Genomic DNA, 27,615 nt, shown 5'->3' with positions numbered 1-27,615 from the left:
AGTATCATTTGAATTCGCGGCAGGACTCCATCGCTGTTGCTATATTTGGATCGGTAGACACATGGCTGAAAAGAAGTGGCTGCCAATAGCGCTGCTACGGTATATGATTGATTGTAGCATGCTAGTTTCGTTGATTGTCAGTGACGCGATTATATCATACCGGGCACAGACTGAAGTCTGGTTACCAGAACCGGAGCGTCTAGATAGCATAATTGACGAGTCCAGAAAAAACATTGATGCCGACGAGGAATATATCATCGAATGGTCCAGGAGGATATTTAACCAACGAAACCACGAGGCAAAAGATCTCGGTAGAAGAATAATCGGTAAGTTCACACAAGGTGGAAAAAACTACGACTACAAACGATATTGCTCACGGCTGATTATAGATGACGCAGAATATGATTTCGTAATCAAGGACGCAGTGGCTAAAAATAGATACGTGAACTGCGAAACAGCTTTCTTGTCCAATGGAACAAAGTTGGGTACAGTTGTTACCTACAGCGACGGAGACAGCCCGGCGTATCCACATTTGAGGGCGTCTATGCTGGGTTATGCCGCTATCAATTTATTCTCGATGATAAATAGATTCCCCGATACCGCGGTTAGAGTAGCCGTTGATTCGTTTTATATAGACGTAGCGTATAAGGGAAACTTAGCCGAGTTTACTAGTCCGGACGAGAGTTGGGGTACATGGAGAATTAAAAATGAAATACGACGCGATTATTCCTCGTCAGCAGATGTCATCGTTGAGAACAATTACCTACGCGGTGATAAATTGTCAGAATGGTCTAATGCACCATCGTGTTCTGATCCAATTTGTAGACATAAAACAGTTTATTTAAGCGGCTGTGGCGGGTCAGGAAAGACGACTCGGGCAATTGAATTATTTCGAACGCGGGCAAGTATAATCGTGCTTACACCGACCCATAGACTAGCGCGAGAGATAAAACAACGAAATGTTGACACCGTTACTTATCATAGCTTTTTTCGATACAGCGGCGGTGAGTGGACTCCTGATCGAATGGGTGAAAAATTTATTCCCGACATTATCATCTGGGATGAGATATATACTGTTTCGTTAGATACTTTACAAATGTTTCTTGAGTGGTTGCTGCGCGCGAATACAGCGGTAATCATGTGTGGGGATCATGGCCAACCACCACCATTTGTCGGCGAGGGTCCACATGATTGGTTAAAGGGTTTTGTGGACTATTATGAAGAAACCGATACTGATTACCGAGCACTTGATGAACAACTGCGCGAGGTTAAGAAATTAATCAGATTACAGCCGGATAGAGTTCAGTGTGAAATAATCCGCGAGGTGATTCCGGAAACGCCGTTAAATGAATTCTGGGAAACATGGAGACCAAACGATTTGATTGTAGCGAGTAGAAAGATAGTCAGAGACACACTTCAGCGGAAATTGTTTGCGTTGCATAAGGAAAAGTTTCCAACGCGCCCAGTGCCGTTATGTTATAGACCCGCGGACACACGGCGGCAGAACATTGAAGTTGAAATTCCAGGCCGGACAGAAAAACAAATTCTCGTGCTGAATGATATCGTGTTCGTTGATATCAGCGTCGTCGAGGACGCGCTACGTGCTGATAAATCCCCGTGGACGCTAGGATACGCAACAACAATACATTCCTCGCAGGGACTAACCATCACGGACACAATTGTTTGGATAGTTGATAATCGCATCGAATGGTCAAATCTAGTCTATCTTGCAGTGTCCAGAGTACGAAGGATAAATCAGCTTCGAAGAATTGTTATTGACGGAGCCGATGACGGAGTCACTGACGAAGCCGGCGACAAAGTCACCATCGATGCAAGCGTCATTGATAGAAAACTCTCGGGTTACCGCCAACAGGATAAAAAAAAACAGCGGCGTTTTGATATTGATGCCGAATTAATAATCTCGCTACGACAACAACAGAATAATCACTGCGCGAGTTGCAATTGTATAATGAGTTGGCGTTATTCGGATAAAGACACTCGCCAATTTACCGTGGATAGGATCGATAACAGTCTCGGTCATGTCAAAAACAATGTGAGGTTGACCTGTCTTGAGTGCAATAGACGCAACGGCGCTAGTTAAGACCACGTGGGGGTAATTGAGTATCGTTAGGTATCACTTGTAGTTGCTCGCGTGTAAATCCGCGCTGAGGAGCAGTTGAATCCAGTCTATAGATCGGTGGTCTACCAGTTGATCGTGTTATCGTTGATATGTTATGTGTGGTAACACTCCAAATAGGATCGGTAGCCCTTTTTTTACCGCCTTCAAGCTCTCCTGGTTCATATAGATATCTAACAGTGACATCGCCAAGAATCGGCTTAGAAACGCTATTTATTTTTAATTTTCCGGGTATATACTCGTATTTAATCGCGTCGCTGGGCTTCATGTTGATTACTCGGGTAATCTCGTTATTTAACGCTGCAATTACACCTGGCAACCTTTTGACCCATTCACGAGATCGTTTTTCTTGAATGAATTCCTTCGCGTATTGATATCCAAATAACCGTTCAGCGAGAGTCCGATTGAATCGTTCAACAATTGCCTGATCACGATGTAGCGCAGTATGACCTCGTCGTATCGCGACGCTATGATGTTTCAGCGTTGATAAAACAGCGCCGCGAAATTCACTACCAGGATCAACTTGTAATAGATTTGGCCAGCGCAGAGGACCTCTTCGATAAATCCGCTCAAACGCATCGGCTACTTCAGTTGCTGACTTTCAACGGTTCCGCTTGTTTGTATCGACTCGCAACATCAACTACGGTTAGCGCGTATTTGTAACCGTTGTCATGCGGCAGAAATAGTATATCAGCCTGATGAACTTCATTAGGTACGCTGACATCAAAGCGCGAGAAGTTGATTTGTTTAGGCGGTGGTAGATAGATTTGCCATATAGCCTGTTTGGATAACCAATTAGCCGCAGTGGTCTTTGTTACCTTTGCAGCGCTTGCAAGCTTACCAATTGCGGCCTTCCCCTTCCAGTATCCTCTCGGAGAATAATAGATGGAATCCATCGTTTTTCTTGGATGATTGTTATTAATTACCAGCGCCAATCATTAATTTACCTTTCATAGCCGATTTTACCAACCATGAGGCCAATTTTTCTTTGACGGATTTATCAGGAATAGCATTTAGCGCGTGAATTAATTTTACATCCGCGATATGACGCTGTTGCAGATCGCTACTTTTGTAAGCAACATCATGAGCATGACACGCCTTATCAATAGCATTTATCGGATACTCACCTGGATTGGGCTGATCCTGAGCATCGAGTCTAATATCTAATCGTGTTCCGGGGCCACAGTAGTTATATCCTGGGAGGTGTTTTTCTCCTGGATACTTTGCCCACGGTGTTCCGGGGAGTTTTGCCAATTTGGCTGCGATGTCACCTCCTCGCTTTTTTTTAAAACATCTCCGGGTCTAATAGAAATAAATCTAAATTTCTTTGTACCGCATTGTACACACTTACCAGTAAGCGCCGATCTGTTATTTCTTGTCGTAACGGTTGTCATATCATTTGTGCCAGTACGTACTCTACACTTCACACAATATAGATCCATAATTTATGTATAGAGATATGAATATAATTGATTTTTCGGCGACTAAAACAAGAGAACCAGTTAAGCATGTTGCAGCGTTACCAAACTCGATCCGGATGATTATCATCGGACCATCTGGATCCGGCAAGACGCAATTGTTACTCAATTTAATAATGAGATGGATGAAGTGGGATAAGTTGTATTTGGTTGCTCCTAGCGTAGATGATCAACGATGCTACGAGGTGTTGAAAGATTTCAACGAGAATGCATCAGCGATCGCTAAAAAAAATGTTATTGAGTTTATTACGGATATCAATGATGCACCGGGTATTGATGATATTGATGGCGACGTTAACAATCTAGTCGTGTACGATGATGTTATGTTAGACAATCAAAAAAACCCAGCTAGAATATTTTCCAGAGGCAGGCATAAAAACACTGACGTGATATATGTCACTCAACGATACACTCAGATTCCAAAAGTAATTAGAGACAACTGTAATATTCTTGCTGTGTTCAACGGCGTTGATACACACACGCTACGAAATATTTGGCAGACATGGTGCGGCGGTGACATGGACTTTAATGTTTTTCGAAACTTTTTTAGTCATGCTCAGTCGACCCCACATGGATTCATAACGATAAATTTACATGATCCTCGGACACGATATCGTATCGGACTTGACCAAATATTCGGTTAGTTGTAAATAATTTTCATTGTAAATAACCACTTAGCAGCAGAGGGGGCGATGACATCGACGCGGTCGTCGATGTGCTTACCGGACGCTGACGACGCTGGGGATCGACGCGCAGAAGGTGTTAATTAAACCAAATGACGACGCGACGATCCCCCAACGACGTCGTCGTTTTTTTTTTACCAGGCGCTGACGACACTAGATCGTTGAGTGCAGAAAGTAATAATTAAGCAAAATAACGATTGGACAAAATGTCCGATTCGCCCCCTCTGCTGCTACACCTGTTATGACCGTCTCAGATGGTATCAATGGCAAACCTTATAAAGACAAATAATCTCTTATGGCAGAGGTATCAGAGACAGACAATCTACTCATCCTGGTTACTGGCGCAGATCATCAGACATAACCATGCGTCGTTAGGGAGGATGCCTAAATGACGAAGATCATAAAAAGTGAAGAATGCTGCTGTGACCACAGGCTCACACTCCACTGCATTCAAACCCCTCGGTCCTTCGACAAATAAGCATCGAGATTGGTTAACGGGAAACACCAGATCAAATAGTCCTAGTTAGATGACAGCTCTTAAGAATCTAAGAAAGCATCCTTAAACAGGATAATGAGGACTGTCTGCCAAATTTTTAATGGTTGCAAAAAGATATGAGATGCAGTGTCGTGCAGGAATGACTCAGGTAATTTCTGTGTTGCTTTGAAAACAATCTAAGAGCCACAACACTCAAGGCATCTACAACACTGAGTGTTGACGGCAACAACTTCTGACACGCAAAGGATACAGTATTGATAGAATCCACAATTATCTCTGTGATGAGGATGTTCATCGACTCATGGAGTGGACATCAATATATCACTAACTGATCATACAACACTGACCAAAACTGAGAAATCAAATGACCTGTCAAATGGCAAAGAATCGGAATAAGATATTATTCCAACAGAAAACCGCTAAACACAAGGTTCGCAAATGCCTCAGACTCTGGCTGAAATTTTCCAGTTTATGTGGAATCTATTAAATATATGTAGGAGTACAAGGATGAATCTAACGTCCACTGATACAAAAGGAGAGGCAACATAAAATCTTACAATAACCACTGGGAAATCTTCGTGATTCAGTGGCATGTGAAATCCATGTCAGAAATCCGCCTGATTGCTTTTTCATCATGCAAATCAAGGGCTCCTGCCTTGCAGTCAGGGTGGCTTTCATAAAGTACGAGATGCCACATACATAGTGTTTGCCGTTCATCACTAAGATCTCATTTTTGCTTTCGACTGTTCACTGCATGCTAAATCTGATTCAGAAGGGCAAAGGAGTACTGACCATTTCTCTTCGGTTTTTAGCGATTTTAGTTTCACAATCGTTATCAAGAATGCATAGGCGATGCACCAATAAAAATGTCTTCAATAGTTCATACCATCACAATATATGGCCAAACTCTCCCAATGCTCTCCTACCTCGGCAATACAGTCACGAGCAATCCACACTGGCGTCAAAATCAAAGCAAGAGTTACATCTGATCAGTCGACCTAACGCAGTCTCATTTATAATGGACCTATAGACTATGGGCTGATGAGAATAGCAGATGCAGTGTTCAAGTTCGAGGAATTAAGTCTCCAAGTCTCTCTCTCTCTCTCTCTCTCTCTCTCTTATATATATATATATATATATATATATATATATATATATATATATATATATATATATATATATATATATATATATATATATATATAGTTCGTTTGAGACATCAAATATTGTCTATGACGAAAAGCTGAATTGATGTAAGAAAGATTTCTTATAACTAATATATTATGACTCCTTAGTTATACGCATTTCTCTACTCAAGCCTGGGGGCCCGGAGTGGCCGAGTGGTCTAAAGCGCTCTTCGTTACGGATCACTGCCATCTCACCTCTGTCTGCGGCGGTTCGAGTCTAGGATTCAGCCAATGTGGGTATGTGAGAAAGCTTGCCAGTAGCTTCTCGTGGGTCGGTGGTTCTTTCCGGGGTTCTCTCGGGTTCTTCCTCCACCATTAATACTGGCCGCCATGTATAGCCTATCGTGTGCTGAAAAATGGCGTTAAACCCTACAACAACAACAACAACTACTCAAACCTGCTATGCTAACCTGTCTCTATTTTCAGCGCATACGCTGAGCATCTAAATTTTGCAACTAATTTCTTAAGAAAATATGATAATCCACATGAGGTATTTTCCCGGAACAAATTCGGTTTTATACATGGTATAATACCCACATTTATGAGAATTTATGGTAATATCACTTTGCCAGTTTTGAAGAGCTGAGTCCTTAATTCTTTGCAAAAATAGTGCGCAAAAGTGTTTTTCTTCTCCAAGATCTTGATTTAGCCAACATATCCAAATCTGAAACGAACCCGGGAATACCCCGGAAAAAACCACCGACCCTCGAGAAGGTACTGGCAAGCTTTCTCGCATACCCACATTGGCCGAATCCGAGACTCGAACCTACGCAGACAGAGGTGAGATGGCAGTGATCCGTAAGGGAGAGCGCTTTAGACCACTCGGCCACTCGGGGCCCCTGCTTTGTTGTCAAATTGTCATATTAGGTGCCATACCTCTTGTCTACAAAACAATCTATATTCTGATATAATGAACTAATATTCCGAGAAAGAAGTCAGTATCAGCTTCGAGATATCTGAATAGATCATCCTTTATGTCTTCAAAAGCTGTGCTAAACATTCTTACAAATGACAATATATTGTATTCAGTAAGACGAAACTATTTCCATTTAGTAAGGTCATACCTAACCACAATGCATTTGATGATCATTAACGTACACATTTTGGTAAATGTTACCATCATTTCTCAAATGTTGAGTTAGTCTAATTGAACAATATATTAGAAAATGTGTTGATTCATCTGTAGTTCCTATCCCAAAACTTGTGATATACCTATATAGTTGATGATATACCTAAATAGTTCAGAGGAACATATATAATCAACTGCACAACAGCCGTTATGAGTTATGCATGTAAACTGATCATTTTTATCAAAGAGCCTTCAATTCATAATATGTATATTAAAATATCTGCATAAAAACTATTAACGACAACCCAAAATTGTTGTTCACTTTATCGTCTTTTGAATGCCTCTGCCTTGAAAAATTATCTTTATCGTAATCAACATTGCATACATAAGTAGCAGAACTACACGTTCACCAAACTTATCAAATACTCGTTTTACAAAATCTTTCCTTTACAGATTTGCGTGAAGAAAAAGAAAACGGTTACTCCTTTCGAATTCCTACCTTTATCCACCTGTTTTCCTAACACAACTAATAGTGATATAATCTTCAAGAAAATCGTCGAATTCGGTTAAGGATTTTTCCAAGTTTCATATAAACCAATGATATAAAATTGTATGCAATAACAAAGAAAATAACTTGGATCTTCTTGCTCTGATATGCCCTCTATATTCTACGAAGGAAGCTCACGTCAACATACATGTATCTGCTATTCTGTAAAGCATATTGGCGTTGGCCTGTGGCCTACATGCTTTTTAGGATTCCTTCGAAAGGAAAAAGGAATGAGATCTTTATAAAATAATACACCGATTATTGGAAATTATATATGTATATTCGTGATGAACACCATGGTTAAAATCTTCAAACCATGGCGCACATTATATTTGCTTATATTTTGTAATATGGACCGGTGACCCAATCTACTGAATAAAGTATACATACATGCACACACACACACACACACATATATATATATATATATATATATATATATATATATATATATATATATATATATATATATATATATATATATATATATATATATATATATGTATGTATGTATGTATGTATGTATGTATGGGTGTGTGTGTGTGTGTGTGTGTGTTACTTTTTTAGGCTGTTACAAAACGTAACTTGGAAAAAGCGAAGACAACAAGATTTGATAAATTTTAAAAATAATTGTTTTCTCTAGAAAACAAGGTAAAAAGGAGAAAAAGAACTTACGGTTTGACGAATTAAATCCAAAAATAATTCAAGAATTAAAAAAATAGAAGTCCTGGTAATATAAAGTCCTAATGAAACTGAGTTCGAATCCCGATGAAATCCAAATTTGAATAATTTTTAGAAAAATAAAATAATCAGCCCAAAAACTCGTCACAATATAGAACACTTTAATTTCTGAAGTTTTAACACTATTCTTTCTCAAAACATCACTAATAAATCCAGCCACAGCGCAAAAAAGATGCCCGGATGTGGGTCATTCCTCTGGAAAAACCTAATTGATACATGTTATTTTTCACGGTCTCCATGTATGGCCTAAATTTCACTTTAAGAATCTTACTCTGAGAAAGAAAACTATAAACAATTAAAAAGTTGTTTACCACAACCTTACTGGTTCTGAATAAAGGTCAGGAACTAGGTCAGCATTAGATAGAAATCCAGAAAAATAAGTATATTACAATATATATATATATATATATATATATATATATATATATATATATATATATATATATATATATATATATATATATATATATATATAGATATATATATATATACGAAAGACAAATCAAGGAATTCAATTTTGTAAAAAGTTTATTAATTAATATAGCTTAATTCATTTCGGCAATCTACTTAAAAACATTATCTTACATAAAAGGGGATACTTAAAGTAATAAACTAATTGCTACAAACCAATAATACATAAAGAGACAATGAGTAGTTGTTGATCCGAGTTTAAAAAAATAGTTCATGCACCTACTGATGATAATTTAAAGAAAATGCTTAAAGAAATAATAAAATATATTGCAATTAAGCAAACAAATTAGAATATGTAGATGTATATACTACAATATGCACAATGACTACTGATACTAAAAACCGAGAAACTTTCAAGACAAATTGTAACAAAACATGCTTCAAATAATAGAATATGACACAGAGCAGACATTTTCTTCCAAGTGATTTTAAAAGTGAATTACAAGATAATTAATAAAAAAATATAAAATGCTGTACGTAAAATTACTTTAAATGTCTGAACTGCACTAATGCAATGAATGTTCTTTTATTTTTCCTACTTTTCAAGCCATGATTCGTGAACTGCCTCAACAAATCTGAAGTAAAGATAATGGTCCCATTTGTAATAACATATCATGTTCAGACCTCCACAACTCAAGCACTTTTCATTATATGGCGATATTAATTGATACATGGTACATATACATAAAGGTGCGAAAGTCGTTTATAATTTAACACAGCTTAGACCTTGATCTTATTGTCCGTGCAGTCCGTTTGATCAAGGTTTTTGAGAAAATGCTTTTCGAAACTGGGTCAAGTTTACCTAAACAAGTAAAAACATACCTTTTTTATGTATGGGTGGATTAGCTAATAAGTCATCCATTTGGCTAGTGTAAGCCTATATACATAGTTTGCAAAACTCGTCTGCAATAAAGACTATTGGCTAGTAAGAAGAACAGCCAATACGATGCTATATTAACTGGTCAATATGCGCTGATAGCAACCATAATAAACATCAACTGCAAAATGTATATATATTGACAGAGTGTTTAATTATTCAATTAACTAATGTGCCTTTAAAAAGAAATAGGTTTTGAATTGATTTTGATGCCAAAGACAACTTTCGTAACTCATTATATTATGTGCTTACAGAGATAATGTAGTCATATGCCATTTCCTAAGATCGAAAACTCTGATATACCATTTCCTTATCGCCAATGCTCTCATGTCTCATGTCACATGACTTTCTATACGACTGTCTTATTTGCCATTTCTTTACATCCAATGCTCTCATACGTTATTACGTCAGTTCATGGGATCCAACGCTCTCATACGCTCTCATAAATCATTTCCTTACATCCTATGATCTCATACGCCATTTCCTGATATTCAATGCTTTCATAAATCATTTCCTTACATCCAGTGATCTCATACGCCATTTCCTAATATTCAATGCTTTCAAAATCGTTTCCTTCCATCCAATTATCTCATACGCCATTTCCTGATATTCAATGCTTTCATAAATCATTTTCCTTACATCCAATGATCTCATACGCCATTTCCTGATATTCAATGCTTTCATAAATCATTTCCTTACATCCAAAGATCTCATACGCCATTTCCTTAGATCCAATAATCTGAAACGCCGTTTTCTTAGATCCAATGCTTGGCAGGTCATGAGGGACCATTTTAGACTCCGAAACTTAGCCACTTTATCGTCTTTATCCAGTATTCCTGGAAATTGTCTGTACATAAAGGACAACATATGGTCGTTATTCTTGGGTAATACATTATAAAATATTATACTATCTATGAATAACCTCATGAAAAGGGTTTCAGAAGACAATTGGCAACAATAAAGAAAAATGAAACGGAAATTAACTCAATCCGCATGTGAAATCCCTATACTGTAGCATATAGTTTTCCATCACGGCAATCACAACCACCCGCGTGAAAAATTAAACGTGTATTTAATACCACACGTAGAAATAATATGACTGTATAAACTAAATCAAAGTCTCAAACGGTAACATTGTTTCTTTATTTGTACTCTTAAGTCACTTCAGCGTTGTCAGTAAACACTATTCCACATATTTCATGTTTATATAGTTTAGTCATCTACGTGTTTCCCAATGTAAAAGCATAATTAGTTTGAAGTAGTTGAAAACAGTTTTTCACACAGCTCTAATTCACGAGTCCTAGTGAGTAGCATCACCTGACCTGTCGCCATAGGCTCTGCAGTAATTAATGTTCAATAAAGTTAATTTTCGGTCTCTCACAAATGCGTTTCTTAAAGTACGCGTTAAATTTCAAATATATTATAAGAATATTATCACACAATTCACATTTACATCAAATGACACAGATGGTTATAATGGTCTTCGTCGACTGAGATATCTAACTAAACAATATACAAGCTTTCAAATTTAAAATGGTGTGATCGTACATGTAACAAATGTCCAAACAATCCATGGTTTACAGTTTTAGGTCAGAATACTCCAAGTTCAAGACTTTTCAACAAGGTTTCTCAAACGTTTGGATTCTTGTCTATGGCGCATTAAAAGAATGATTTACTCAAAAATCAATGAAACGCACACAAATTACTGCCAAAATGCAACTCAAATTTACATCGAGACATTCCAAATACACGGTCATTTCTTTTTAATGTAAAGTTCCAACTGCTCATGCAGCCATAGGAAACGAACATATCGAACAGTAACGTAACCATAGCAACTAAGGCAGACTAGGCATGCATTTCCGATATTAGTTTCAAAAACGAAACAATTATAAACACTGGGCTACCAAAATATAAAGTAAAACGCATGATCAAACGGAAAAGAATTTCAGGAATAAGCAATACAGAACCAGATGATAATTTTTCATTACTGAGTGTCCTTAATTAAAATTGTGGATTTACACATCATTGAGTGTCCTTAATAAGAATTGTGGATTTACACATTTTTGAGTGTCCTTAATAAAAATTGTGGATTTACACATTTTTGAGTATCTTTAATAAAAAGAGTGATTTAAACATAATTGAGTGTCCTTAATAAAAAATAGTGTATTTACACATTATTTAGTTTTCTTAATAAAAAGATTGGACTTATATCAACAAAAAGATTTCCACAAATATTAAAATGTTCCTTGTTATTACCAACAAATCGTCGCTTTCGAAACCCGTGTGTACTTCATTTGATCCTCATACATCTTCAGACACATTACTGAGAGTCCTTAATAAAATAGTGGACTTGCACATAATTAAGTGTCCTTAATAAAAATAGCGGATTTACACATTATTGAGTTCCCTTAATGAAAAGGATGAACTTAGGCTATATCAAGGCTATATCAACAGAAAGATCTCTCCACAAATATTTAAAATGTTACTTTTTATTACCAACAAATCATGGCTCTCGAAACCCATGTGTGCTTCATTTTATTCTCATACATTTCCAGACGAGACCTTCCTGTGACCTCATAACTGCATCATAAACAATTTCCCACAAATTTCACATTGATAATGTTTGTTAACAGTATTCTCGCACGTCTGTAAGGTTCCATGAGTGTCTCCGGAGGTCTCGCTAAAAAATCTCCACGTACTTTTCTTTTCAATAGGTTTTGTTAACACTGAGTTATAACGTGTATTGTCTCCCTCAAATTCAGGGGGGACGATTGACCCGGTTATTTTAATTTGTATAGTTTGGCACCGATGTGTATTTTCAACTGTATGAATAACACTGAGGCCTGCCTAAACAATTTTCCAACAATTTTAACATGGTTTCTCACGTTTATGTACCTTTCCGTGCTTTGACAAAGCAGATCGCTGGCTAAACGATTTCTCACATGTTTTACATTTGTACCGTTTGTCGCCGGTGTGTACGCTCATGTGTTCCTTCAAGTGCGAACTGGAGTTAAACAATTGTCCACAAGTTTCACAGTTGTATGGTTTGTCACCAGTGTGTACTCTCATATGCACGTACAAATTAGATTTGTGTCTAAATAATTTCCCACATATTTCACATTTACACGGTTTGTTATCGGTATGTGTCCTCTTGTGTAAGGACAAACTATAGCGCTGGCTGAACGATTTCCCACACGTTTCGCAGCTAAATGGTCTCTCCCCAGTGTGTATCCGCACATGTTTTGCCAAAGTTGCGCTATGGCCAAACGATTTCTCACATGTTTCACATTTGTATGGCTTCTCGCCAGTGTGTGTCCTCTCGTGTGATGACAAATGGTATTTTCGCCTAAATAATTTGTCACATATTTCACATTTGAACGGTTTTACTTCAGATGGTATCTTTACCGGTTCCATTTTACTGCATCCAAACAATGGTGTCACTTGTGTCTGGTTTGCCAGTTGTCATAGTACTTATCACAGCGTGAACTGCCAAATGCAGATTGTATAATTTTTCATCTAATGCAACTGTTGCACTATAAAGGGCAGTTTGGTCCGACTGTCCTTCTAAAACAAATGTTTAACAGAATTTTAGAATTTTATATAATAGGCATGCTTAGTTAAGTACAATTAGATATTTTATCCGTGTATTTAATTAACGTTGATTGCTGGTTGAAATAAAGTCACCACGTGCATTTATTATCTTATTCTTGCTTTGCATGCATTTAGTCAATTAGGCAGCCCTGAATCAAGATTACCTGCTCAAGCTGTTTTCCCCACTGTTTTGAGAACTGAGACTACCTTGATTACTATTCATGATGATCTAATTAAAGGACAAGTAATAAGTAACTTTCCCATTGGTCAGTTTCTAAATTGTTAGTATAAACAATATGGTACAACCAGTATGTTAGTGATAAAAGTCAGTCCAATAAAACAATAAGTACGACTCTTCTATAACCCACTACTTACCCACACTAATATGCTTCCATACACTATTAAATAACACAAAACAACTAAAAGCAAGTTGAAAAGATTGACTTTGTAAGCCAGTCCGAACACAAACACAAGAATAAAAGCAGCTAAACAATATAGCACCATACATACAGCACACACCGGACAATACCGATCCACTGGCGATGGATCACTCACGTAAACAATTCCAAAACCAGCCAGGGCAATGGAGTGTTTGAAACACTAGAATATGGCGATGTTTCAAACCCTATCAAAATTTTATCCAAACGAAATTTCTAAGATAAAATATACAAACAAAACACCTATTTAAAAAAAAAACACGAACATCAAATCCTTTACTTTTAAGGAACTAGGGGGTTCGCCAAATGATGTAATTCTGTGGCGGACCACACCAAAAAAGAAGTATGCTGGTGATGCGGTTGCAATGTGTTAAAACCACCTATAATATCTTACCTCACCTCTGTCGGCGTGGGTTCGAGTCTCGGGCTCGGCAAATGTGGATATGTGAGAAAGCTTGCCGGTAGCTTCTCGTGGGTCGGTGATTCTTTCCGGGGTTTTCCCGGTTCTTCCTCCACCATTAATACTCGCCGCCATGTATAGCCTATCTTGTGCTGAAAAACGGCGTTAAACCCTATGACAAAAACAACAACAACAACAACAACAATAATAATATCTTACCAGTAAATTAAATCCGTTTACTTTTTAGGAAATAGGGGATTTGCCAAATGATGTAATTCTGAGGCGGACCACACCAATAAAGAAGTATGCTGGTGATACGGATGCAATGTGTTAAAACCAACTATAACATCTCACCTGTAAATTAAAATCAGTATTTGAAAAAGATTTCAAATCAAAATTTTGCGCTTTTTGCAGCTGTAAAGAATGTGTTGATCTGTTTTGCGAATGTAAAATGATTGAAACATTTAGGCATTACATGGTTGAAACATTTAGGTATTACATGGTTGAAACATTAAGGCATTACGTGGTTGAAACACTTAGGCATTACATGGTTGAAACATTTAGGCATTACATGGTTGAAACATTTAAGCATTACATGGTTGAAACATTTAGGCATTACATGGTTGAAGAAGCGATCCGGAAGCTCTTTTATACCTTCTACACTTTCCTTAAATTCTTGATTTTTTTCCGAAAGACACTTCGTTCCTAGAACCAGAGTTCGAGGACCTATGGCTTTTTTTATGCGATGAATATAAGTCACATATGGGACCGCTCCAGTGGCCTAGTGGTTAGAGCGTCCGCCTCTAATTCGGGAGGTCGTGAGTTCGATCCCCGGCCGAGTCATACCAAAGACTTGCAAAAATTGTACTTACAGCTACCTCGCTTGGTGCTCAGCATTAAAGTTAAGTGTTAGGACTGATTGGCCTGGTGTCAAGGATAATGTGGCTGGGTGGGACAACATGCTACATGTCTGCGACATGATGTTTCAGTGCTGGACATCACTATAATCTGTCACATTGCATACGTCGTAGCGATATGACTGAAACGTTAAAGCTACGTTAAAAATCCAAATCACTCACTAAGTCCCATATTGGATTTGACTTATTTGTGCATATTACCACAAAACGGCAGTAACCAGTAGTACAGTTGTTCTTTCTATCCATGCCTAAAAGAAGAATCAAAACTGACATTTCCAGACTGAATCTGGTTCACTTCATAGATTAATGGTGTCTATCTGGATTGTTTTGCTCCAAACAAAAGTTCGACCTTTTCATTGATATATCTTTGCAAACTCAAATACCTATTGGTTGAAATCATACCTGTGGCAGCTTAGTCCAGATATTGTATCCTTGAACTCATAGTGTCATATTACGAATTTTATTGTTTTGTTTTAAATGTTTGCACGTTTATATTTCATTTCATATGTACAAACATGTACATTAACCTGTTCTACCTGTATATATGCCATCTTAGCGATAGTCTACACGATTATCTACACGTGTTGCACGTGCAAAAGGTATTCTGATTTCGCTCTCTTCCTCACGCATACCATTATTTACAACTCTGTATGTATGTCACCCAGTTATAACCAGGTTATCTCACCGTCGATGCAGTTGCATAATCTACACATATTCAGATGTTCATTAATGCTGACCGACTTGCTCACGTTTCGAATATGCTTTTAATTCCATTAGGTTTCTGTTCGCCTGTCGAATACATTTTGAAATAATTTTTATTTTCAGACCCACTCATCTATTCATTATTCCTTAATTCTTCCTTATTATTCACAATTTACTTGATGAACCATTGCATGTTGATCAAGAAATCTGCGTCATGTATTTCCGCAGTATAAACAAAATAGCATATAAATGATTGGAAATGCCGTTGTTATCCATCCATCCATCCATCCATCCATCCATCTATCTATCTATCTACATACCTACCTAGCTACCTACCCTACCTACCTACCTACCTACCCTACATACCTATCTACCTACCTATCTACCCAACGGAGTAACAAAGAATTCCTCTGCGGTTTTATTAATTTGTCTAAACTTTCTGCGAAGGTTCGTGAACATATTAACATGAACGTCGTACGCGGCTCGCAGGAGTCACAGGCTCGTCTAACGTGGGTAAGTGAGAAAGCCTGCCAGTAGCTTCTCGTGGGTCGGTGTTTCTTACCGGGGTTTTTCAGGGTTCTTCCTCCACCAATTATACTGGCCGCCATGCATAGCTTATCTTGGGCTGCAAAATGGCGTTAAACCCTACAATAACGACAACAACAACAACTCGGCTCGCAGCGTGGATAATTTACTATCGACGTTGTCCATGTTTTATTTTTGTTGCGGCATCTTCGTCGGATGTTGGATCTCTTAGCACGACTATTTTATTTCCGTTCATGCTGAGTTCACCGGTCATTGTGTCACCGATATTCTTCAAACATTAGGAACACTTCTTCCAATTTCATATCTGATTTGCGATATGGATATACTTGAGTCTCTGAACTTACCGTCGCTGGTAAATACAGGGATGTTATCAGTGGGACCACCGAGAACTCTACCAACTATATCATTCCATTTGATATTGCTCGTTTGTAAAATGCCGTATTTATCCTGAAAAACAACAACTTCCTCTCGGTCAACTCCAGATAGGTTCATAATATCAGCGAGTTCGTCATTGGTCATGTAATTTGACAAATCTATTTCTTCGAATTTTTTTGCTCTTAGTAGTATCGCTGCGGGATCTTTCGTAAATATCTACCATTATTTTCTATTCTCTTGTTCTAAATCAATCATTTCTCAAACTGTTGACTTATATGATTAGATACGACATTGTGAGGTGGCAACGATGGCGTCTTTGATACAGCGTCAAGTACAGCAATTGCTTCACAGCCGCATATTGGTGGATCGGTTAATGTTTGTGTTGATAACGTTGAGTACCAGATTGGCACTCTGTGCCCGACTTTGTATGCAGAGACATAGTGCATAAATTCCTGCGGTGGAGCTAACCCATACGAATCGAAATAAACAATTCCACGGGGATCAATTGAGTAAGCTACCCAATGAGTTCCAACCCCGGTGGAATTATCGAGATTAATAATACCAGTTTCGCTTTTGTTTGGTTGTTGTGTTAACTGATCGCGCATAAAAACACCTCTAAAGTCTTTTATATTTAGTTCCTTAGCGGCATCGAGTAAATTAAAATTTGACATAGGCGCAGCGTAAAAACAAACGCTGTGTCAGCGAGGTTTTCCTGGAAGTCTCAGATCCTTTCCTGGACGAGTTCCAGAAAGTGTTAACCCGGATCCGTAAACGGATCACCCGTTCCCTTTATAATGCCATTGTAACAGCAGTTCCAACAGCACCTAGCGTGACCGCTTTTGCAACGGTTGGATCTTCAGCAGCTATCAGCTCTGGTATTTCCGCGAGAAGTGGAAATATACCGCCTGTCTTAGCAGTATCTTTGATGGCACCGGCGGAAAGCTCAAGTCGTATTCCAGTCTTGGATTGTTTGGCTTTATTAAGATGTTTAAGCTGACATTCTGTCAACGACAATTTGTTTTCACCGCCTGCAATTTGTTTGTGCTTTAGCGTTATTGTGGTTCCTGTTTTTCTTAATGATGCGGTTTGTAGCTTTTTAATCTGACCAGGAGTCAGACTGACACTAACATGATGGCATGATGACATTTTATGATTATTGGTGGTTTTAAATCGCCGCGCGGTTACATGTTTTATTCTGGTAGATCAATGACTCTCATTCGACCAAAAACACCTTCAAACAACATTGTTTTGTCACTGACGATGACCGCGATTGCTCTAGCACCACCAAATAGAGCCTGGACCAGCTACTTCTGCTGATATTCGAGCTACACGAGCTCGTAAGTGTATATAAACGACATATTGTCTTAATAAGTCGAAATGTCCCAGCGAAAAGTGGTAGATCGGATACAGTGTTGTGAAATCGCGCTGAGATATTTGCAAACCAGTGTCTACATTTTGAACACGTCCCATATACGACATTAATAGATGATATGCACGTGCAACACGATTGTTTTCAAAATCCAGCAACATTTCTTCAGAAGGTTCTTGATGTCTGTTTATCATCAAGGCAACTTCAGAAAATCCGAATGAGTCAAACACCATTGGATTTCCTTGTTGTCTGCCTACTCTGGTATTTGCGCAACAAATATATGTTGTGGTGCTGACACCTTCCTGCTGTGATGCTATTTGCTACGTGAACAAACCAGCGGCGTTAACGGGAGCAGTATCTGTGGTCACGATAACATCGATTTACCACATGTGTTCATGAAAGAAAGTAATCGCTGTTCTTCAGAAAGCGATGGAGTCATTACCAGCATCCACAGTGACAGTTTTGTTAGTGTTACTTTACAATCATCAACTCCAGTAGGATGCCGTATTGCATCATTGTCAGTGGGTTTTCTAATAAGCACTACTGTGTGTTTAGCACTGAATATAACCTTTCTAACATCGTTGCAAAATCCAAACATATGAGACAGTGGAATTGCAAATGAAAACTCCTCGTTGGCGTTTAACACTGCTCGACGTTCAGCAAAACCCAAGTTGAATTCTGGACTAACATTTATGACCACAGGCTGTACATCTGCATCATCGGCGTCAGCAGTGTGCTTTTGTTTTGGTCGTCTTATAGTATATTGATTACCATTATGGAAGTCACTTTTGTCTTTTGTAAACATCATTGTTGGACCAGCCGATCTCGTATAGTCGTCGGAGTATCTTCCAAGACCAAGTATAGTCGTGGCAACATCGACATTTTCAAGGCACGATTCAATATCATTTCCATCAATCGAGTATGTAGCTCTATTAAATGACGCCATTATTCCATTGTTAATAAAACCAACTCGATCTCCAGCTCCGTATGCTGTATCATGTGCTTTTGTGAGTCTACCTTCAACTTCGATAAATGCATCAGAGGGTAGGAAATATCTAACTGTATGCTGAACTTGTAATTCAATTCTTCCACGTGCGCCTGGTGTGCGCGCATCATACGAATAATACTGATAATCACGCGCAGACTCATCTTTGGGAACTGGTGCATCTACGTCAAATGCTATGTCGGATATGCTCTTGACATTTTTATTATAGATGTTATCGTTTAACACGAAGACCACTTCCTGCTATCAGACTTGCAATTATATGTTGTTTTTTATATATATATTTCTTTAGCGGAAGGTACACCAGCCAACTCTGCTAGTTTTTTTATATGCATATTTAATTTTTTAGTGACAATCGCGGGCATAACCTCAGTGCTTGGTAATTTCACTGGTTGTTTTTGAACCACCTGCGGCGACCCTCCTAGATCACGTTTGCGTATTAATCGTGATATTCTGTCTTTGATTGCCGAAAACGCCTTACCAGCAACGTTGCTGATTGCACCAGGAGCTTTTTCACGAATAACGTCAATGACTTTCATTGATAATTGTTTCGCGATTGGTGCTGCTTTGAGAGCCATCCTTGCAAATAATCCCTGGATAGCATTACCGAGTCCATGTCCGTAATACGCTTTAAACAGGTAATCGTGAGTTTACTACTCTGACCATCACGGGTCTGCTGTGAGAGTTGTGTATGATCATATTATTTGTTATTTATTCGTTTAATCGCTATAGTAACCGTCTGCGATTTCATCAATACATTTCCGATAAATATCGATGTACATGTATATGATACCACCTTGAAATAATCGTCGCCTGATATCAGCTGCTTCATTAATTATTTCTGGAGAATTATTACCGGCTAGTTTTCCTCCTATGAGAACTTGTAGTCGGTGAGGTCATCGAGGATGTTGTTATGACAGGCAATAAGACCACTTCCTGTAGTAAAACCGTTACCAGTAGGTGCATCAAACAATTGTTCCTCCTCAACACGAGGTAGAGAGAATGAAGTTTTTTTTTTTAAAGATAAAATATCTCCTGGTAACGGATGTGTTTTGATCTGGTCAACTCCTTTCTCAAATTGTGTGATTTTATCCTTGTATTTACTAGTGATTCTTTGTATATTATCAAATTCTCGAAATACAAAAGTAATCCATTTTTCTTCTGAAACATCAGCGGTGTTTGGATCTAATAATTTATCACGAACTTTATGTCCGTAAGCGGCAATCTCCCTAGAATTCTCCTGAAGTTGTCTACAACCCTCTTGTGTAAATTAAGCTGGTGGTTTTGAAGGTGGCGTAACAAGTTTCTTTACATTACTGACCTCCTTGCGGACTTCATCAATACAATTAAATATTTGTTGTATTTCATCACCGACAGGTGGAGGCTGAACTGCAGCTATTTCAGCTGGAAGTTCTCGTAAAATCTTTTTTGTTTATTTAGTCCTCCCCACTACTTTTTCAGTTTGCGCAGCAGTTTGTTTTACCGCCGGAAGAAGACATTCAGTAGCCGTTGAAACTCTTTCAGTAACCGTTGTGATAGGTTTAAACAATTGTTCTGCACCTTCTACGAATTGACGTTCTGATTATTGATGTGCTTGCAGTTTTTGTTTAACAGAATCTCTTAGTGGGATATATTTCTTAATTGCTTCTAGTCGTTCCCTTGCTAATCTAGCTGTGTAAGATTCCTGCGCTGGAGGCATTATTTATTATAATTTTATTCTAACTGATAGCAGCAGCGAATGTGCAGCCACGGCACCCTCAGTCGCCGCCTTGATCTCTTTTCTTGCGATTTGTTTTTGTTGCGATTTTCAGGAAGGCTTATTTTTGCAATTCGAGGTTGAGTCAAACAGAGGCTGTTCACCCTCTCTGCTGTTAATGTACATGAATACCATGATTATATCTTTCTCAGTATGCCAAGTCGATGACTTAAGTAGCAGAACATTACAATCAGTAAACGCATCAAATACTCGTTTAACAAAATCTTTCTTTACAACAGATTTGCGCAACAACAAAAACAACAAAGAAAGGTTACTCCTCCCGACGTCCTACCTTTATTACCTGTTTTCGGAATACAACTAATAGTGATAAAATCTTCAAGAAAATTGTCGAATTCGGCTATGGAATTTTCCAAGTTTCATATACACCAATGATGTCAAATTTCATGCAATAACGAAGAAATGAACTCTGGACTTCGTGCTCTGAATTCCACGAATGAAGCTCAGGTTAATATACGTGTGACGGCTATTCTGTAAAGCATATGGGCGCTGGCCTGTAGCCTACATGCTTTTTAGGATTCCTTCGAAAGAAGATGGACTGATATCTTTGTAAAATAATACACCGATTATTGGAAATTATTTATGTATAATAATGATGAACACCAGGGTTAACTTCTTGAAACCATGACGCACATTATATTTGCTTATATTTTGTAATATGGACTGGTGACGTAATTTACTGAATAAAGTATATAAGAATAAGGTATATATATATATATATATATATATATATATATATATATATATATATATATATATATATATATATATATATATATATATCGTTACCTGTTTAGGCAGTTACAAAACGTAACTTGGAAAAAGCGAAGACAACAAGCTTTGTAAAAAGTTTTAAAAAATGAATTTATTTCCCTAGAAAACAAGGTCAAAATCAGAAAAGGAAGTTACAGTTTTACGAATCAAATCCAAAAATAATCCATTAATTAAAAAATAGAAGTTGTAGTAAATAAAACGTCTTAACGTAACTGAGTTTGAAGCCCGATGAAATCCAAAATTAAAGATGATGATGTATCATTTGGTCAGCGTTGTACTGATGTATCAACGGTTCTTTCTTGAATCACAGAAAATAATATTCCAATGTTTGTAAATTTCGATAAATGTCTTTGTCCAAAAATTAATTTAGAGCACAAGTATTTTTTGAGAAAAATATTCTCTTTGAATCCAAATAATTAAAATAATAAAATAATTAGCCCCAAAACTGGAAACAACATAAAACACTATAACTTCTGAATTTTTAAGCACTGATGACTATTCTTTTTCAAAACATCAATAATAAATCTAGCTACAACGTACAACAGATGCCTGGATGTGTGTCAATCCTCTGGGAAATCCTAACTGATATATGTCATTTGTCATGCACTACAAGTATGGCATCGAATTCACTTACTGAATCTTACTATGAGAAAGAATTTTAAATAATTAAAAAATGTTGCTTACCACAACTCTTACTATTTCTGAATCAAGGTTAGGAGCTACATATACTAATCTTCTACTATTGGTTGTTTGCTACATAATTAAATTTCTGGACAATGCCAAATCCAGAAGAAAAAATAACATTATAAAAACATGTAATGGAATAAAACAGATTTAAAACTAACAAACAAACAAGTAAATTCAATCAAATATAAATTAAATCAAATATACTTAAGACTTCCACATAAAGAAAAAGGAAGATTTAACTATAATTATACATGAGGTTTTGTTTTTAAGAAAATAACATAAGAATAACTGTCATGAATTATACAAAGTGTACATGAAATAATATTCCTATACACGAGAAAGTGAATCTGCTATTAAATTATCTTTTCCCTTGATATGCATGATGCCAATATTATATTCCTGTAACAACAAACTCAACCTTAGTAATCTTTGACTTTTAAATTAATTTTCATGTTGCCGATGGAATTAAGGGTGGGTGGGTGATCACTAAACCCAGCAATCGAAGGAGCCAACTCGTATAAACTTCATAATGGTGTAATGCCTTTATCAAAGCCAAGCATTTCTTCCCGATTGTTGAATAATTTCTTTTGGTGCTTATTTAATTTCTTAGAAATATATCACACTGGATGATCAACATCATTTGTGTCTTCTTGAATCAATAATGTCCCAACCTCATCATCACTTGTATCAACAGATAATTTTAATGATTGGCTGAAATTCTGAGCTGTAAGTACTAACGCCCTTTTAACTTATCGAAAGCCTCCTGACATTTTTCAGTCCAAAGGAACTTGTTTTTTATCAATAAATTTGTCTAAGGTTCAGCAATTATGGCAAATTTGAAACAAAATTTCCTGTCTGTACAATTTTGGAACTACAATTTGATAGTCACTGACCAATCGTCAGCAGCAGGTACCTTGGGAGGTCTCCATTTTCACATACCAATCCCATTTTTAATGAAATAACAGACAGGTACTTCAGTGGACTTTACTGATTCCGGATGACAAATCTTCGAAATTCAGAAGTTATGAATAATCTAAACCAGGAACTTCCACATTTGCCGCAGCAAGACAGAAATGAACTTAAACAGTTATTATTTGAATATGAGCACTTATTTCAATATGTTTCTACAAGAACAAACAAAATTTCTTATGAAGTTGAAATTGTAAACTCCACACCTGTCAAACAACATCCATACAGAATGAACCCTCTCAAACAGGGATACTTGAAGAAAAAAAATCAATATTTGCTGGAGAATGATTTCACAGAGCCCAGAGAAAGTGACTGGAGTTCACGATGCATACTTGTTCCAAAAACAAATAAAACTTTCCGTATTTGCACTGATTATAGGAAGGTGGAAAGTGTGACAAAAACAGATTAATTCCCATTACCAAGAATCAATGAATGTATTGATAAGATTGGGAATGCCAAGTATGTCACCAAAGTTGACCTTCTGAAAGGATTTTTGCTGATTCCACTAACGGAAAGAGCAAAGGAAATTTCAGTATTACGTGACTCCAGATGGACTTTGCCAATATAAGGTAATGCCGTTTGGGATGAGAGGGTCGCCGAGTACTTTTCAACGTCTAATAAATATGATTACCTCTGGTCTAGATCATTGTGATGCTTACACCGATGATGTCATTATTTACAACGACACTTGGAAAAAACATTTAGCGGCAATTCGGAGAATATTGACAGACTCACTGATGCAAGTTTGACAATTTATCCAAAAGTGAGTTCTACCGTGCTAGTGTAACATTTCTAGGACATATCGTGGGACATGGACAGCTATACATATAGATGCTATGGTCAAGGCTATCTCTGAATTCCCTGTGCCTATTAGTAAAAAGAAACAGACCTATTCGAAATGCTTTTATTTCCTAGAGGTCAGGGTCACGGTCATTTGTTGAAAGTAATATTTTTGTTGGGTCTAATGAATCCCAGTGTTATTTTATTAAATTAATATTCCCTCTCTTTCTTCTCTCTTTGCTTTTGCATCTATTTTTCTCACTCTTCCTTATCTAATTGTTGTTGTTTCCTTTGTTTCTCCTCTTTCTGTAACTGCATTTGTTCTTTTTGTAACTGCATTTGTCATTCTCTTTCTTCCTCATCAAATTCCATTTGTAGTTGTTTCTCTCACTCATATTTCTCCAACTGTAACAGCATTTATGTATCTTCTGTAACTGCATTTGTTTTTCCTCTTTCTGAAGTTTAAGCTTTCTGAACTCCATCTTGTATTTTAAATTTAATTCGTTTACTTTATGTCAGAGTCTGATACAGATTTACTGATAGAAACCAATGCACTTTTATCAAGACACTCTTTTCTTTCAAATTAAGGAAGCTTTTGACTCATCATACTTTCTGACAAGTTGAATCAATTCATCTTTTCTCAAACAGTCCAACTATTCTGGGGTAGGATTTGGAAGAAAGATATCCACTTTTGATGACATTGTAAAAAAACTTGCTGATTTCACTAAAGATTTTTGAAATTTAAAATAATACTTGGGATTTAAAAAATTTCAAAACCATGGAGAATTTAAACTTAGAAAAAACAAAGTTTTGTGAAATATTTTTGCCAACATTCAATTATACCGGACGAGCCCCCAATTTTCTTTGTTACGTTTTTAGGCTCTTACAAAACGTAAATAAGACAAAAATGAAGACAACAAGCTTTGTAAAATTTAACAAATAATGTATTTCCCTAGAAAAACAAGGTAAAAATGAGAAAAGGAATTTACTGTTTTACGAATCAAATCCAAAAACAATTCAAGAATTAAAAAAACATAAGTCCTAGTAATAAAAAGTCCTAATGAAACTGAGTTCAAATCCAGATGAAATCCAAACTTGAAAAATTTGAAGAAAAAGAAAATAATCAACCCCAAAACTGGTCACAACATTAAACACTTTAATTTCTCAAGTTTTAAGGCACTAATGACTATTCTTTCTCAAACTATCACTAATAAATCCAGCCAGATCGCAAAAAAGATGCCCGGATGTGGGTCATTCCTCTGGAAAAACCTAATTGATACATGTTATTTTTCACGGTCTCCAAGTATGGCCTAAATTTAACTTTAAGAATCTTACTCTGAGAAAGAATAGTTTAAAAAAAGTTTAAAAAGCTGTTTACCACAATCTTACTGGTTCTGAATCAAGGTCAGGAACTAGGTCAGATTAGATACAAATTCAGAAAAATAATTACATTACAATAAAATATTCATACATATAGATATACACGAAAGACAAATCAAGGAATTCAATTTTGTAAAAGATTTAGTAATTAATATAGGTTAATTCATTTCGGCAATCTATTTAAAAACATTACCTAAATAGTTACTTTCTTACATAAAAGGGTACCCTTAAAGTAATTAACCTATTGCTACAAGCCAATAATACATAAAGAGACAATGAGTACCTGTTGATCAGAGTTTAAAAAAAAATAGTTCCTGCACCTTTTGATGATAATACAAATAAGAAAATGTTTAAAGAAATGATAAAATATAATGCAATTAAACAAATTAGAATATGTAGATGTATTTACTGCAATATCACAATGACTACTTATACTAAAAGCTGAGAAACTTTCAAGACAAATTGTAACAAAACATGCTTCAGGTAATAGAATATGACACAGAGCAGACATTTTGTTCCAAGTGATTTTAAAGTGAATTACAAGATAATTAATAGAAAAATATAAAATGCTGTCTGTAAGTAAATTTACTTTAAATGTTTGAATATTAAACTGCACTAATACAATGATTGTTCTTTTATTTTTCTTACTTTTCGAGCCATGATTCATGAACTGCCTCAACAAATCTTAAGTAAAGATAATGGTCCCATTTGTAATAACATATCATGTTCAGACCTCCATGACTCAAGCACTTTCCATTATATGGCGAGATTGATTCATACAGGGGACATATACATAAAGGTGCGAAAGTCGTTTATAATTTAACACAGCTTAGACCTTGATCTTATTGTCCATGCAGTCCGTTTGATCAAGGTTTTTGAGAAAATATTTTCCGAAACTGGGTCAAGTTTACCTAAACAAGTACCAACATACCTTATTAATGCATGGGTGGATTAGCTAAAAAGTCATCCACTTGGCAAGTGTAAGCCATTATACATAGTTTGCAAAACTCGTCTGCAATAAAGACTATTGGCTAGTAAGAAGAGCAGCAAATACGATGCTATATTAACTGGTCAATATGCGCTGATAGCAACCAGTATAAACATCAACTGCAAAATGTATATATATATATATATATATATATATATATATATATATATATATATATATATATATATATATATATATTGACAGAGTGTTCAATTATTCAATTAACTAATGTGCCTTTAAAAAGAAATAGATTTTGAATTGATTTTGATGCCAAAGACAACTTTCGTAACTCATTATATTATGTGCTTACGGAGATAATGTTGTCATATGCCATTTCCTAAGATCGAAAACTCTGATATACCATTTTCTTACCGCCAATGCTCTCATGTCACATGCCTTTCAATACGATTGTCTCATTTGCCATTTCCTTACATCTAATGCTCTCATATGTCATTGCGTCATTACATGGGATCCAATGCTCTCATACGCCATTTCCTGATAATCAATGCTTTTATAAATCATTTCCTTACATCCAATGATCTCATACGCTATTTCCTGATATTCAGTGCTTTCATAAATCATTTCCTTACATTCAACGATCTCATACGCCATTTCCATAGATCCAATACTCTGAAACCCCGTTTCCTTAGATCCAGTGCTTGCCAAGGCACGAGGGACCATTTTGGACTCCGAAACTTAAACACTTTATCATCTTTATCCAGTATTCCTGGAAATTGTCTGTACAGAAAGGACAACATATGGTCGTTATTCTTGGGTAATATATTATAAAATAATATACTATTTATGAATAACCTCACGAAAAGCGTTTCTGAAGACAATTGGCAACCATACAGAAAAATGAAAAGGAAATGAACTCAATCTGCATGTGAAATCCCTATACTGTAGCATACATTTTCCCCCTCAAGGCAATCACAACCACCCGCGTGAAAAATTAAAAGTGTCTTTAATACTAAACGTAGAAATAATATGACTGTATAAACTAAATCAAAGTCTCAAACAGTAACATTGTGTTTCTTTACTCGTACTCTTAGTCACTTCAGCGTTCTCGGTAAACACTGTTCCACATATTTCACGTTTGTATAGTTTCGTCATCTACGTGTTTCCCAATGTAAATGTATAATTAATTTGAAGTCGTTAAAAATAGTTTTCCACACAGCTCTAATTCATGAGTCCTAGTGAGTAGCATCAACTGACCTGTAGCCTAATGCTCTGCAGT

The sequence above is a fragment of the Sinohyriopsis cumingii genome, chromosome 14 (genome assembly GCF_028554795.1).
Source record: "Sinohyriopsis cumingii isolate HCF-2022 chromosome 14, ASM2855479v2, whole genome shotgun sequence".
Lineage (NCBI taxonomy): Eukaryota > Metazoa > Mollusca > Bivalvia > Unionida > Unionidae > Sinohyriopsis > Sinohyriopsis cumingii.
This window is presented reverse-complemented; position numbering follows the sequence as displayed.